The following is a 17,690-nucleotide window of genomic DNA, read 5'->3' on the forward strand; positions in this document are numbered from 1 at the left end:
ACCAAGGTATATGATACTAAAATTTGTCACAAACCAACAATAAATCTTAGAAGCAACCACAGAACAAAAATAAATAGGACAGCAGATTTCCCATTACTGAATTCAGCAAAAGGGAATTTAGTGGAACAACATCTTTATTTTTTTTTAAAGATATTATTTATTTATTTGAGAGAGAGACAGTGAGAGAGAACATGAGCGAGGAGAAGGTCAGAGAGAGAAGCAGACTCTCCGTGGAGCTGGGAGCCAGATGCGGGACTCGATCCCGGGACTCCAGAATCATGACCTGAGCCGAAGGCAGTCGTCCAACCAACTGAGCCACCCAGGCGTCCCGGAACAACATCTTTAAAGTACTGAAAGAAAAAAATTATCAACCTAGGATTCTATATCCAACAAAAAATATATCTTTTAGAAACAAAGGCAAAAAAAATTTTTTTTCAACTATACAAAAGTTGAAAGATTTCACCATCAGACTTTCACTACTGAAATGCTAAAATCCTTCAGACAGAGAGAAATGATACCAAATGGAAATATGGATCTACACAATAGGAATACAAGGCACTGGTAACCACATGGGCAATTATGTAAGTTTTTCTCTTATTACTTAAACTTCTTTGAAAGATAACTGTTCAAACAAAAATAATAGGAATATATTGTGGGGTCTATAACATATGTAGAAGTAAAATATATGACAAGTATATAAGACATAAAACACATGACAATGTCATAAACATGGGGAGGGGAAAAATGGAAGACTCTTGTAAGATTCCTATACGTGAAGTAGTATAGTATCATCTTAAGGTAGACTGTGCCATAGATAGACAGGTAGATAGATATAAAATAAACCCTAATACAACCACTTAAAAAAAAGGTATAGCTAATAAGCCTACAAAGGAGATAAAATAGAATCAGAATATACTAAATTTAGAAGAAGAAAGGAAAGAAGGAAAGAGGACTGAAGAATAGATGGGGCAAATAGAAAGCAAATAACAAAATGACAGACTTAAATCTAACCATATCAGTAATCACAAAATAAAAGTGCAGTTGACCTTTGAACAGCACAGATTTGAACTGTGCAGGTCCACTTATACACAGATTTTTTTTTTTTTTTTGATGACTACAGTACAATTCTGTAAATGTATTTTCTCTTCCTTACAATTTTCTTCATAACATCTTCTTTTCTCTAGCTTGCTTTATTGTAAGAACATGGTATATGATACATACAACATATGTGTTATAATACATACAATACATATGTGTTAATAAACTTTTTGTTATCAGTAAGGTTTCTGGTCAGCAGTAGGCTATTAGTTAAGTTGGGGAGAAGTCAAACATTACATGTGGATTTTCAATTGCTTGGGGGGTTGGTGCCCAGAAGTGTCAGTTGTAGTCTAATAACTCCTACTAAAGGGCAGACACCATCAGATTGGATAAAATATGCAACACCCAACTACAACTATATGATGCTTACAAGAATCACATTAAAATATAAAGACACAAATAGGTTCAAAGTAAAAGAATGGAAAACTACTCCATGCTGACACTAGTTAAAAGAAAGCTGAAATGGCTATAGTAATATCAGAGAAAATAGATTTCAGATGAAAAAGGGATAAAGAGGCCAATTCTTTAAGAAATAATAATCCTGAACCTTTTTTTTACTTAATAACATGGAACTGCAAGAAAAATAGATAAACCTACAATTATAGTCAGATATTTCAATTCTCACTGATAGAATAAGTACACAGAAAATAATTAAGAATGTAGAAGTCTTGAATGACACTATCAACCAATTTGACCTAGTTGACATTTAAAGAACACTCAACCAAACATCAGCAGAACACATGTTCCTTTCAAGGACACAGAATATTTATTGAGATAGACCGTATTCTGGACCATAAAAGAAATCTCAATAAAGGTAAAAGGATTGAAATCCTACAAAGTGCATCCTACAACCACAGTAGAATTAAATGACAAATCACTAACAAAAAGACCTCTAGAAGATCCCCAAATATGAAAATTAAGTAACACATGTCTAAAAACCCGTGGGTCATAAAAGAAAGCCAAATGGAAACGAAAGAATATTTTGAGCTAAATGGAGATGAAAATAATATATCAAAAATTTTGGGATGTCACTAAAGCAGTACTTAGGGGAATTTTATAGCACTAAATACCATGTTAGGGGAAGGAGGGAAAGAAGGGAAGAGAAAGCAAAAGGGAAGGAAAAAGAAAGGGAAAAGATGGATGGATAAATAGCTCTCACATCAGTGACTTCAGCTCCTGTCTTAAGAAATTAGGGATGGGGGCAAACACAAAACAAGCATGAAAAAAGGAAACAAGATCAGAGCAGACATCAGTCTGCTGAAACTTAACATATTAGAAAACAAACATATTAGGGAAATTTAATAAACCAATACCTGTTTCTTTAAGAATATTAATAAAATTGAAATAATAATAAAATTGAACCTCTAGACAGATTATCAAGGGAAGGAGAAAAGAGGAAAGACACAAACTACCATCATCAGGAATAAGAGAGGTGATATAACTATAGATTCTACTGAGAGGAAAAAGATAAAGGAATATTATAAGTAACTTTATGCCTATAAATTTGACAACCTAATTAGAATAGACAAATCCCTTGAAAGACACACTATCAAAGCTCATTCAAAATTAGATTTTTTTTTAAAGAAGAAGAAGGATAATCAGCCACCTTTCACAACCCCAGTGCAGCAGCTCTTTCTGCCCACAAGTCCTGTCCCCATGCTTTAATAAACCACCACCATTTTGCACCAAAGACATCTCAAGAATTCCTTCTTGGTTGTTGGCTCCAGACCCCACCCCCACTGAACCTCACTTATATTCTAAAACTTCATTATTTGGTACCCAAACATGGGGCTTTGAGTCTTTACATCTGGACTCTGAGCTTTGGTGCAAAATTGGAGCAAGAAGAGCACCCCCTGGACCTAACACCTTCCACTCTAGATTTCCCCACCAGTGTCTCAGGTTGGATCCACTGTTTGCTTATTACTTCTTGGTTTACCTTATGAATTTGCCAGAGCACAACTTGAAGCAACCTCCCTAAGAAAAGAGCATAAAAGAGGGTGCACCTTGCTTAGATCGTGGTTGATATTTTCAGCTATACATCCCCTCAACCTCCTCTCACCAATATGACTAGGAGGAGGAACATCCAACAGAGGAAAAATCAAGAGACTGTGCCATCTGCCAGAGAACTATTGGATATGGACATAAACAGTATGCTGTAAAGGGAATTTAGGGTAACAATTATCCACGCAATGTCTAGGTTGGAGAAGACCATTAGTGGCAACAAAGAAACTCTAAGGGCAGAAGTGAGGGCTGATCTGGCAGTACTAAGAAGAAGAAAAAGTAACCTGAATAGCTCAATTAAAGAAATTTCATTTGTAGTTTAAAAACCATCCCATAGAGGATTCTAGGAGGATGGCAGACTAGGAAACACCAACAGTTTGTCTCCCCACTTAAATAGCAATTGCACGAGCAGAATGTATCTGATGTAACTATTTTGGAACTCTGGAGTCTGTTGAAGGCTTGAACTTTTAGGGGAGGACTTGGACAGGTAAATTGTAGGTAACTTCAATCCATTTCAGCGCTCAGCACAGTTACAGTTACCCATCCTCCAGCCTCCACATAGCAGGCAGCTGTTTGCATATACTCCTGAAGCAGCCTGCACACAGCCTGTGGGAGCCAAGGTTGGCAAAAAGGATCCTGTCCCCCAAATATCAGGAATCTGCTCTGATCTCTTGTTGCACTTCTCCCAGCCCCCAGTAGTTGTTGCAAACCTCTCCCCCTCTGGTTGAAGAGATTTCCAGGGGACTTAAGGGGCCAGTGCCTTCTTCCTTTCCCCTCATTTTCCCCTCTTTGGAAACCAGACATTGACAACTGCATGTTCAGCAAAAAAAAAAAAAAAAAAAAAAAAAAGAAAGAAAAAAGAAAAGAAAAAGAAAAAAAGAAATTGACCATACATATCCGGGGAAAGACTGAGAGATGACACTCAGACTAAGTTTACACCTCAGGCTGATCCTCATCTCAGAGACAGCTTAAAACAATTAAAAAACAACACAATAAGCAATAACAACAACAACAAAAGAAAACCCTGGAGAAGGAGGAGAATCTGATTTCCAGAGTTGCCACGATTAGATTCAAATTTCCAGTTTTCTACAAAACAGTCACAAGACATACAAAGAAACAAGAAAGTATGGCCTCCTCAAAGGAAAAAGATAAATCAACAGAAATTGTCCGTCAGAGATCTGAGGGTGGATACACTAGACAAAGACTTTAAAGCAGCGGCATTAAAGATGCTCAGAGAACTGAAAGAAGATGTAGAGAAAGTCAAGAAACCATGTGTGAACAAAATGGAAATACTGACAAAGAGATAGAAAACCTAAAAGGGACCAAAAAGATTAACTGGAACTAAATATGACAGTAATTGAAATTTAAAAATTCACTAGAAAGATTCAAAGGCAGATTTGAGCAGTCAGAACAAAGAATTAGCAAACTTAAAGATAGGATAAGGGAAATTGTCAAGTCTGAGGAAAGGATAGAAACAAGATTGAAGAAAATTGAACAGAGCATAAGAAACCCATGGGACACCATCCAGTACATCAACATAGGCATTGTGGGAATCAAGAAGGAGAAGAGTGGAAAAAAGACAGCCTCTTCAATAAATGGTGTTGGGAAAATTGGACAGCCACATGCAGAAAAATGAAATTGGATCATTTCCTTACACCACACACAAAAATAGACTCAAAATGGATGAAGGATCTCAATGTGAGAAAGGAACCCATCAAAATCCTTGAGGAGAACACAGGCAGCAACCTCTTCGACGTCAGCCGCAGCAACATCTTCCTAGGAACATCACCAAAGGCAAGGGAAGCAAGGGCAAAAATGAACTATTGGGATTTTATCAAGATCAAAAGCTTTTGCACAGCAAAGGAAACAGTGAACAAAACCAAAAGACAACTGACAGAATGGGAGAAGATATTTGCAAATGACATATCAGATAAAGGGCTAGTGTCCAAAATCTATAAAGAACTTAGCAAACTCAACACCCAAAGAACAAATAATCCAATCAAGAAATGGGCAGAGGACATGAACAGACATTTCTGCAAAGAAGACATTCAGATGGCCAACAGACACATGAAAAAGTGCTCCATATCACTCGGCATCAGGGAAATACAAATCAAAACCACCATGAGATATCACCTCACACCGGTTAGAATGGCTAAAATTAACAAGTCAGGAAATGACAGATGCTGGCGAGGATGCGGAGAAAGGGGAACCCTCCTACACTGTTGGTGGGAATGCAAGCTGGTGCAACAACTCTGGAAAACAGCATGGAGGTTCCTCAAAATGTTGAAAATAGAACTACCCTATGACCCAGCAATTGCACTGCTGGGTATTTACCCTAAAGATACAAACGTAAAGGGGGCACCAGGTGGTGGGTATTGTAGAGGGCACGGATTGCATGGAGCACTGGGTGTGGTGCAAAAATAATGAATATTGTTATGCTGAAAAATAAAAAATTAATTAAAAAAAAAAAAAAGATACAAACGTAGGGATCCAAAGGGGCACATGCACCCGAATGTTTATAGCAGCAATGTCTACAATAGCCAAACTATGGAAAGAACCTAGATGTCCATCAACAGACGAATGGATAAAGAAGATGTGGTATATATACACAATGGAATACTATGCAGCCATCAAAAGAAATGAAATCTTGCCATTTGCGACGACGTGGATGGAACTAGAGGGTATCATGCTTAGCGAAATAAGTCAATCGGAGAAAGACAACTATCATATGATCTCCCTGATATGAGGGAGAGGAGATGCAACATGGGGGTTAAGGGGGTAGGAGAAGAGTAAATGAAACAAGATGGGATTGGGAGGGAGACAAACCATAAGTGACTCTTAATCTCACAAAACAAACTGAGGGTTGATGGGAAGGGGTTGGGAGAGGGGGTGGGTTTATGGATATTGGGGAGGGTATGTGCTATGGTGAGTGTTGTGAAGTGTGTAAACCTGGCGATTCGCAGACCTGTACCCCTTGGAATAAAAATATATGTTTATAAAGCTGTAAAAAAAAAAAAAAAAAAGAAAAGAAAAAGAAAAAAGAAAGGATGAATACCCAAGTTTTGTAGCAACATGGACGGGACTGGAAGAGATTATGCTGAGTGAAATAAGTCAAGCAGAGAGAGGCAATTATCATATGGTTTCACTTATTTGTGTTGCATAACAAATAGCATGGAGGACAAGGGGAGATGGAGAGGAGAAGGGAGTTGAGGGAAATTGGAAGGGGAGGTGAACCATGAGAGACTATGGACTCTGAAAAACGATCTGAGAATTTTGAAGGGGTGGGGGGTGGGAGGTTGGGGGCACCAGGTGGTGGGTATTGTAGAGGGCACGGATTGCATGGAGCACTGGGTGTGGTGCAAAAATAATGAATATTGTTATGCTGAAAAAAATAAAAAAATTTAAAAAAAAAGAAAGAAGAAATCAAAGAGATGCATACTGAGAGACAATATTGAGAGCAATGAATGAATCATCACGTGCAAGGGATCCTCAATAAGGTTTTCAGGAGATTTCTCATCAGAAACTGTGGAGGCTAGAAGGCAATGGACTGATACATTCAGAGTACTAAAAGAAAAAAATCCGTCAACCAAGAATTCTGTATCTGGCAAAACTGCCTGTCAAAAATCAGGGGGGAGGGCTAGGTATTGTGGGACAGATCAGATGGGTCATAATGATAACTGAGATAGACACTGACAACCTCTATAAGGAACAGGTTCAGCTCCTGGCAGAGATGTGTATCCTTGCTGATGAATATTACAATACAGTTGGGGCCGAAACCAAAAAGAATTGTCACCTGAATGAAAGGATATTGCACTGAGCTTTTAGGATTTTCTTATACAACACTGAAAATGAGTTCATGCTACAACAGAGATCAGATGCTCAGATGCTAAAATTACCTTTCCACGTTGTTTTACCAACACTTGTTGTAGTCCTCCATTAAGTAATATAGGAAAGCTAGAAGAAAATGATGCCGACTAGAGTAAGAAGAGCAACACAGAGATATTTAAAGGCTGAATTAGGAATTCCCATGAAAGAGGTTCCTCCAGAAGAATTAATTATCTAACACAAATTCACAGCAAGGCTCAATCAGGTTGTATCTGGGGGGAACATGAAATTGATTCATTTTGTTTGTGAGGAGGAATGTATTTTTTATTCCAGAGCCCAGTGAGATTAAGAGCTATTAGTTATGTGTCAAAGGAAGAGATAAAAGAACTTCTGGTAAAGGCAGCCAGTGGTGAAATTAGGATAACTCCATGGTTTCAAATTATTGTGGAGCTTTTCCACTTTAAATGGTGAGAGATCTTAAGTCATTTAAATCAGTTTTGTTGACTGTGAGAAATTACATAGAATGTGAATGTGGAGATGAGTGATTAATAAAATACTGAAAAATTTCTCTGCTTAGTAAACTTAACATGATTTTTAAAAATTTGGTTCCCTAGGAACTCTCACTTGAAACATTGATACTTTACAACTAGTATTTGTGTGGAAAACACAACCAACTTATTAATTTTATATCACACACCCCATATGTGTGCATTACTATTTGTAAAAGACATTTATGAGAGGTTATTGTAAAAAAAAAAGAGAGAGAGAGAGAGATATTAACTTAGTTTAATCTAGGCACATGGTCCTAACAAACTCGAACAAATAAGTGAAGCTCTTCATTTTTGATACATTGTGATAAACATTGTCAGCACACTGTAGAGCAGTTTGCTCTTTCCCAAATGATTTATAAATCATTAAATTTTTATTATAGTCCAAAAAAAATGTGAGGGAGAAATTAAGACATACCCAGATAAACAAAAGCTGGTGAGGGAGTTTGTTACCACTAGACCTACCTTGCAAGAAATGGTCAGAGAGTTTTGTAAGGTAAAATGAAAGGAAACTAGACAGTAATTTGAATCTGTATGGAGAAAGGAAGATCTCAGTAGAGCTAAATACATGGGAAATTATAAAATCTAGTATTATTGTAACAGTGGTTTGTAGTTGTACTTTTTGGTTCCTACACATTTTAAGAGATTGTAAGTTTGAAGAAAAAAAATTGTCTAATATAAGCTAGTATTATTGTAACTGGTTTGTAATTCCAAGTTTCATTTTCTACATAATTTAAGAGACTAATGGATTTAAAAGAATTATAAGAAGGAGTGCTTGGGTGGCTCAGTCACTTAAGCATCTGCCTTTGGCTCATGTCATGATCCAGGGGTCCTGGGATTGGGCCTTCAGTTGGGTTCCCTGCTGAGCAGGGAGTCTCCTTCTCCCTCTGCCCCTCCCCTTGCTCATAAAATCTTAAAAAAAAAAAAAAGAATTATAAGTTTATGTTTTTGACCACACAGTTTATGAAGATGTTATTTTATGGCATCAACAAATGGATGGGGACAGAGGTTTAAAGGAGCAGAGATTTTGTATGCCATTGAAGATACACTGGTGTAAATTCAAATTAAAATGTCTTAACTTTGGGTGTTAAATGTAATCCCCATGGTAACCCCAAAGAAAATAGCTATAGAATATACACAAAAGGAAATGAGAAGGAATTTCAACATTCCACTACAGAAAGAGCAACTAAACACAAAAGAAGATAGTAATGAAAGAAATAAGGGAAGGGGGAGCTATAAGGTATATAGAAAACAAGTAACACTACCATAGAAATTCCTCCTTTTCAGGAATTACCTTAACTGTAAATGGGTTAAACACTCCAGTCAAACAGGGATTGGCAGTTGGAAAAAAAACACACGATCCAACTATATGTTATGTACAAGAGACACTTTAGATCCATAGGGAGAAAACAGATTGAAAATGAAAGATTGGGAAAAAATACTCCATGCAAATAATAACCAAAAGATAGCAGGGGTGATATACCAATATCAGACAAAACAGACTTTAAAACAAAAAGAGTTACAAGAGAAAAAGAAGGACTCTATATAATAATAAAGACAACAGTCCAATAGCAAAATATAACAATTGAAAATATTTATGTACCCAAATATATAAAGCAGCTATTAACAAACTTGAAGGAAGAAACAGATAGTAACACAATAATAGTAGGGGACTTTAACACTCCACTTACATCAATGGATAGATCATTCAAACAGAAAATCAACAATGAGACAGCGTCTGTGAATGACACATTGGACTAGATGGATCTAACAGTTCTATTTAGAAAATGCCGTCCTAAAACAGTGGACTGAATACACATTGTTTTCAAGTGCACATGGAACGTTCTCTAGAGCAGATCACATACTAGGCCACAAAACAAGTCTCAACAAATTCAAAAAGATTGAAAGCATATCATGCATCTTTTCTGAATAGAACTCTGTGAAACCAGAAATCAACCATAAGGAAGAATCTGGAAAGAACATAAATACCTAAGGGTTGAATAACCTGCTACTAAACAATCAGTGGGTCAACCAAGAAATCAAAGAGGAAATCAATAAATACATGAAGACAAATGAAAATGAAAACACAGGGGCACGTGGATGGCTCAGTCAGTTAAGTGTGTGCCTTTGGCTTGGGTCATGATCCCAGGGTCCTGGGATTGATCCCCACATCAGTTCCCCTACTCAGCAGAGAGCCTGCTTCTCCCTCTGCCTGCCGCTCTCCCTGCTCGTGCACACACGCACTGTCTCTCTGTCTCTCTCAAACAAATAAATAAAATCTTAAAAAAAGAAAAGAAAAGAAAAAATGAAAACACAGTGGTCCAAAATCTTGGAATGCAGCAAAAGCTGTATGAAAGAGAAGATTACAGCAATACAGGCCTACCTCAAGAAGTAAGAAATATATCAAACAAGAAGCAAGAAAAATATCAAACAACCCAACCTTATACCTACAGCATCTAGAAAAAGAACAATAAAAGCACCCAAAATCAGTAGAAGAAAGGAAATAATATAGATTAGAATAAAGTAAAACAGAAACTTAGATCGAGGAAACCAAGATAAACCTCTAGCCAGACTCAAAAAAAAGGGGGACTCAAACAAAATTAGAAATGAAAGAGGAGAAATAACAATACCACAGAAATAACAAAGGTGCTTGTCTCTTGTAAGAGAATATTATGAAAAATTACATGCCAACAAATTGGACAACCTAGAAGAAATGGATAAATTTCTAGATACATAACCTCCCAAAACTGAATCAGGAAGAAATAGAAAATTTGCACAGACAATTATTAGCAAAGTAATTGAATCAATAATCAAAAAACTCCAACAAAGTCCAGGACCAGATGGCTTCACAGGTGAATTCCACCAAACATTTAAGAAGAGTTAATAGCTATTCTTCTCAAACTGTTCCTGAAAATGGAAGAGGAAGGAAAGCTTCCAGATTCATTCTATGAGGCTGGCATTACCCTTATCCCAAAACCAGATAAAGATACTACCAGAAAAGGAAATTACATGTCAATATTTCTGATAAGCATAAATGGAAAAATCCTCCACAGGATATTGGCAAGCCAAATTCAATAATGCATTAAAAATCATTCACTGTGCTTAAGTGTGATTTATTCCTGGGATGCAAAACTAGTTCAGCATTCACAAATTAACCAGTGTGATACATCACGTCAACAAGAGAAAGGATAAAAACCATATTTCATTGGATATAGAAAAAATATCATAATATCTATTCATGGTAAAAGACCTCAACAATGGAGATTTAGAGGGACCATACCTCAGCATAATAAAGGCCATATGTGAAAAACCCACAGTTAACATCATACTCAGTGGTGAAAAACTGAGAGCTTTTCCCCTAGGATCAAGAATAAGTGTACACTGTCACCACTTTTATTCAGCATAGTACTGTAAGTCTTAGCCACAGCAATAAGGCAACAAAAAGAAATAAAAGGCATCCAAATTGGTAAGGAAGAAGTAGAACTTTCACTACTGACAGATGAGATGATACTATATATACAAAACCTTAAAGACTCCTCCAAAAAACTACTAGAACTGATCAATGAATTCAGTAAGTTTGAAGGATACAAGATCAATATATAGAAATCTGTTGCATTTCTATGTGCCAATAATGAAGCAGTAGAAAGAGATATTAAGAAAACAATCCTATTTACAGTTGCACCAAAAATAATAAAATATCTAGGAATAAACTTAACCAAGGAGGTGAAAGATCTGTACTCTGAAAACTATAAAACATTGATAAAAGAAATTGAAGATGACACAAAAGATACTCCATGCTCAGGGTTGGGAAAACAAATATTGTTAAAATGTCCATATTACTCAAAGCAATCTACACATTTAATGCAATCCCTATCAAAATACCAACAGCAGGGACGCCTGGGTGGCTCAGTGGGTTAAGCCTCTGCCTTTGGCCCAGGTCATGATCTCAGGGTCCTGGGATCAAGTCCCATAGTGGGCTCTCTGCTTGGCAGGAAGCCTGCTTCCTCCTCTCTCTCTCTGCCTGCCTCTCTGCCTACTTGTGATCTTGCTCTGTCAAATAAATAAATAAGATCTTTTAAAAAAAAAAATACCAACAGCATTTTTCACAGAACTAGAACAAACAATCCTAAAATTTGTATGAAACTACAAAAGATCCTGAACAGCCAAGGCAATTTTGAAAAAGAGCAACACTGGAGGTATTCAAATCCCAGATTTCAAGACATACTACAAACTTGTAGTGATCCAAATAGTATGGTACTGGCACAAAAATAGACACAAAGGGGGTGCCTGGGTGGCTCAGTGGTTTAAGCCTCTGCCTTCAGCTCAGGTCATGATCTCAGGGTCCTGGGATCGAGCCCCACATCTGGCTCTCTGCTCAGCAGGGAGCCTGCTTCCCCCTCTGTCTGCCTGCTTCCTCCTCTCTCTGCCTGCTTCTCTGCCTACTTGTGATCTCTCTCTCTGTGAAATAAATAAATAAAATCTTTAAAAAAAAAAATAGACACAAAGGTCAATGGAACAGTATAGATATGTGCCAAGAAATAGACTCACAATTATATGGTCAGTTAATCTTCGATGGAGGAGGCAAAAATATGCAATGGGAAAAAGTCTTTCCAACAAATGTTGGGAAAACTAGACAGCTACATGCAAAAGAATGAAACGAGACCACTTTCTTACACCATACACAAAAATAAATTCAAATGGGATTAAAGACCTAAATGTGAGACCTGAAACCATAAAAATCCTAGACAAGAGCACAGGCAGTAATTTCTCTGACATTAGCCATAGCAACATTTTTCTACATATATCTCTTATAGCAAGGTACTAGAAGTTATAGCCAGCCCAATTAGGCAAGAAAAAGAAACAAAACACATCCAAATTGAAAAGAGAAAGTAAAATTATCTGTTTGCAAATGATATGATCTCCTATGTAGAAAACCCTAAAAATTACACACAGACATGCACAAAACTATTAATGAATTCAGCAACATAGCAGGATGCAAACTCAACACACAAAATTTAGTCCCATCTCTACGGTAACAATGAACAATCTGAAAAGTAAATTAGAAAAGCAGTTCCATTTATAATAGCATCAAAAAGATTAAGATATTTTGGAATTACCTTAACTAAGGAGGTGAAAGACTTGTACAAAACAAATGAAAACTACAAAACAATTGCTGAAAGAAATTTGAATAAATGGAAACACATCCCATGCTCGTGGATTGAGATAAAGTTATTGTTAAAAATAACTTGGGTTAGGGGTACCTGGGTGGCTCAGTGGGATAAAGCCTCTGCCTTCGGCTCGGGTCATGATCTCAGGGTCCTGGGATCGAGCCCTGAATAGGGCTCTCTGCTCAGTGGGGAGCCTGCTTCCCTTCCTCTTTCTCTGCCTGCCTCTCTGCCTACTTGCGATCTCTGTCTGTCCAATAAATAAAATCTTTAAAAAAAAAAAAAAAAACTTGGGTTAAAGTTTTTAACTTACTGTTAAAAAGTCAATACTACACAAAGAAATCTATAAATTTAGTGCAATTCCTACCACAATCCTACTGGCATGTTTTGAAGAAATAGAAAAACCCATCTTAAAAGTCTTATGAAATCTCAAGAGACCCCAAATAACCAAAATAGCCTTTAAGAACAAAACTGGAGGGGTGCCTGGGTGGCTCAGTGGGTTAAGCCGCTGCCTTCGGCTCAGGTCATGATCTCAGGGTCCTGGGATCGAGTCCCACATCGGGCTCTCTGCTCAGCAGGAAGCCTGCTTCCCTCTCTCTCTCTCTCTGCCTGCCTCTCCGTCTACTTGTGATCTCTCTCTGTCAAAGAAATAAATAAAATCTTTAAAAAAAAAAAAAACCTGGAAGGCTGATTTCAGACTTAACTACAATGCTACAATAATCAGAACAGTGTGGTCCCAGTATAAAGACAGACATGTTTAAAATAAGGAGTCCAGAAACAAACCCTCGCAAATAGGATCAGATGATTTTTGACAACAGTGCCAAGATCATGCAATGGTGAAAGGCCAGTCATTTCAACAAATGGTACTGGGAGAACTAGACATCCACATGCAAAAGAATGAAGTTGGACCCTTGCCTAACAGCGGATACAAAAATAACTCAAAATGGATCAAAGACCTAAATACAAGAGAAAGAATAAAACTCTTAGAAGAAAACATAAGATAAAAGCTTCACAGCAAGGATTTGGTATTGATTTCTTGGATATGACAACAAAGGCACAGATAATCAAAGAAAAAATAGACCAGTTGGACTTTGTGAAAATTTTAAAATTATGTGCATCAAAAGACACTATTGACAGAGTAAAAAGGCAACCCATCAAATGGGAGAAAATATTTGCAAATTATGTACCTAATAAGAAGCCAAACCAAGAAAACAAACAAACCAAAAAAAAATAACAAAAAAAACAACAACAACAAATGTGAAGAGATTGGAACCCTTTTGCACTGTTGATGGCAATGCAAAGTGGTACATCCATTGTGGAAAACAGTATGGCACTTCCTCACAGAGTTAAACTAGAATTTCCATATGATCCAACAATTCCATTTTGGGCTATTTGCCCAAAATAATTGAAAGTAGGGTCTCAAAGAGACGTTTGTACAACCGTTGTTCATAACAGGATTATTCACAATAGTTGAACTGTGGAAGCAACCCAAGTGTCCCTTGATGGATGACTAGATAAGCAAAATGTGGTATAGACATACAGTGGACTATTATCTGGCCCTCAAAAGAAAGGGGTTTCTGTAATTTGCTATAACGTGGATGAATCCTGAGGACATTACATGCTAAGTGAAATAAGCCAGTCAGAAAAAAACAAATACTGTGTCATTACATTTATATGAGATAATTAAGAGTAGTCAGATTCATAGAGATAGAAAGTAGAAGGTGGTTGCCAGGGGCTGGAGAACAGGACAATGAGGAAGTACTATTTAATGGATATAGAGTTTCAGTTTTACAAGACGAAAAGAGCTACAGAGTTGGATGGTGCTGATGGCTGCACAACATAATGAATGTATTTAATACCACTGAACTGTTAAAAATAGTTGAGATGACAAATTTTGTTACGTATATTTTACCACAATTTTTTAAAAAACTGCCCACCACCGTACCTACATAAATTAATAAATTAATAAATTCATTGGTGAATTGTACCAAACATTTATAATAAATAATAACATTTGTATACAGTGTCTTACAGAAAATCAGAGGAGAGACTGTTTCACAACTCCCATCTGTGAGGCTAGCACTACCCCAATATCAAAACCAAGCAAAGACATTATATGAAAAGGAAACTATGTGCTAGTATCCCTCATGAACATAGATCAAAACCCTAAACAAAATATTTCCAAAAAATCTAACAATGCATAAACAGGATAATATATCAGTACCAACCCAATCTCTGGGTTGTCCCAGAGATGTGCACTTAGTTTAACACCCAAAAATCAGTTAATATAATTCATCACATTAACTAAAAAGGAAAAAAAATCTATTGTTATCTCAGTAAAGAGAATTGTCAAAAGCCAACATCCATCCCTGATATTAAAGGAAAAAAAGAAAATACAAAGCAGCATATTAGGAATGGATATTCTATTCAACATTGTGCTGGAGGTTGTAGCCAAAGCAGTAAGGCACAAAAAAGAAAAAGGAGAAATTAAAAGCAATGCAGAAGAGAAAGGATAGCCTTTTCAAAAAATGGTGCTGAAATAATTGGTTATCCATAATAAGCAAAAAAAGGAGGGGGGCACTTCAATCCATAGCTCACACCTCAAAAACTAACTTCAAATGTATCAAATTTTAATATAAGGCCTAAAATTATAAAATTTCTAGAAGAAAACATAGGAGAAAGTCTTGTGATCTTAGGTTAAGAATTCTCAGATAAAACACCACAAAAAGCATAATCCAAAATAGAAAAGAAAATGGACAAATTAGACTTCATTAAAACTAAAAGCTTCTGTTCTTAAAAAACACTACAGGAATGAAAAGATAAGCCATGGACTGGGAGAAAAGATTTGCAAAGCCTGTACCTGATAAAAGGATTGTGCCCACAATATATAAAGACCTCTTAATTCAGTAATTTAAAAAACACAATTTTAAGAAAGGGGGCAAAATATTCAAACAGACTCTTCACCAAAGAAGATATAGGGATGGCAAATAAGCACATGGAGAGATGCTCAGTTAAATAAAAGAAGTGTAGATTAAGACCACAGTGAGCTAACCATGGCACCCATATTAGAATGGCTGAACTTGAAAAGACCAACCTAGAACTATGGTCAAATACATGGAGCAATTGGAAGTCTCAGAACTACTGGTAGGAACATGACTATACAACAGCTTGTGAAAAACAGCTTGACAATTTCTTACAAGTTAAATGTTTACCTACCATATGATTCAGTTATTCCTTTCCTAGATATTTACCCAAAAGAAATTAAAGCATACACTCATGCACAAATGTTCAGAGCAGCTTTAATTATGATAGCCCCAAACTACAGACAATCCAGGCTTCCGTCAATGTGTGAATAAACAGATGGTGGTTTATCCACACAGTGGAATAGTACTCAGCAACAAAAAAGAATGAACCTAAACCACAGATGAATCTCACAATAATTATGCTGAGTGAAAGAAGCCAGACCTGAAAAGAGTACATACATTATGTATTCTGTTTATAAAATTCTAGAAATTACAAGCTAATCTATGGTAACAGCAAACAGATTAGTACTTGGGGTTAGGGGACTGCCATGGGGTGGGAAGGAAGGATTATAAAATGACACAAGGAAACATTGGGTGACTGATGCTATGTTCGTTATCTTGATTGTGGTGTTGGTTTCATGGGTGTATACATGTCAAACCTTACTAAATTATACCATTGAAATATGTTTGGTTTATTGTATGTTAATTATACCTCAGTTACCAAACAAAGAAAAAATTCCACAAGGTTGCTTCAGTTATATATAAAATGTGATAAATTCTGTAGGACATAACCAATTTCTTTAACAAATAAACAGTGAGAAAGAAAGAAGAGTTGAAAACTATAATTCAAGAGATTTAAGACACACATAAAACAATAGCATGGATGGACCCTATTTGAATCCTGATTCAAATCAACTATAAAATGATATTCATGAGAGAGTTGGGAAAATCTGAAGACCAACTGACTGAATAGTACATGTATTAAAGAAATTACTAATTCAACAGTAATGCTGTTGTGTTAAAATAAAAAGCGTCCTTATCTCTTAGAAAGAAAGTATATACTCTTGGTCTAGCAATTCCACTTCACAAAATTTATCCTAAAGCAAGTATGTGGGGGGAACAAAGAACATTTCTATTTGGGAGAAAGAAGAAATTTACTTCCCTATAAATCTTAATACAGTGTGTGGAATAATGTTCTTTTCAGGATAGATACCCTGGACTTGATATAAACATCTGCTTGACTCTTAGCCACTAAGTGCTTTGTCCTGCCAACCCTGACTCATCAGAAATGCCCAGGCCTCATGACATTGTCTTTGCTGTGAGCTTTGTCAGGATAGAGTATATGGTCTGCATTGTAGAGTGTGCACCTCACAGACGGCTATCCACACCTGAACTGTTTGGGGGACATATGCATCCCATAATGTAGTTGCAGACTCTCTTTTTGCTGCATGGGAAGTCTCTGGGATGGCCCTGCAAGGTGTCAGATTGTTCCTGATCTCCAAAGATCATGGTAACCACAGAATGCATGGATAATCAATCATGATACATCATATATTTATAGTACGTATGATTCCCATCGTTTGGGGTATTAGTAGTTGGAAGGCCCTTGGTCATGAATGACCTCATGCACTTTCTTGCCTTTATTCTCAATCATTCTTCTATGCAAAGTACTTGGTCATTTTTGGAAGTCCAGAACGGATTCCCCTGCTTGTGTCTTTGAATGTTAGATATTGGGTTGACACCTTTCAACATCCCACAGGTATTTACTGCATCTTCCCCCGCCCAGGCACTGTTGCTGGGAATACAGTTGATTAAATTGTATCCCCTGCCCAACAGAAAGGCATGAGTACCATAGGTCACCTGAGGAATTCTACCTCTGTGGGATTTGACTATCTCCCTCCCTTGGACAGTGAGAGATGCATGGTTGCAGGCGACTGTAGTACTGGGTACAAAGGACGGACATTTCCCACCTGACAGGTGAGGGAAGCTTCTTGGGGAGGTGACACCCAAGGCTTGAGGAGTGTGAGAGG

General features: G+C 36.9%; 1 protein-coding gene and 1 pseudogene across 9 annotated transcripts in view; both read left to right on the forward strand.

The window, feature by feature from the left end:
* The window catches only part of NMNAT3 (nicotinamide nucleotide adenylyltransferase 3), a 115,997-nt gene that overhangs the window by 51,258 nt on the left and 47,049 nt on the right, over positions 1 to 17,690 (forward strand). The gene's annotated exons all lie outside the window — the stretch shown is intronic.
* On the forward strand, positions 6,437 to 8,278 carry LOC125103835 (isopentenyl-diphosphate Delta-isomerase 1-like; annotated as a pseudogene).

Source organism: Lutra lutra, chromosome 1, assembly GCF_902655055.1.
Source record: "Lutra lutra chromosome 1, mLutLut1.2, whole genome shotgun sequence".
NCBI classification, from domain to species: domain Eukaryota; kingdom Metazoa; phylum Chordata; class Mammalia; order Carnivora; family Mustelidae; genus Lutra; species Lutra lutra.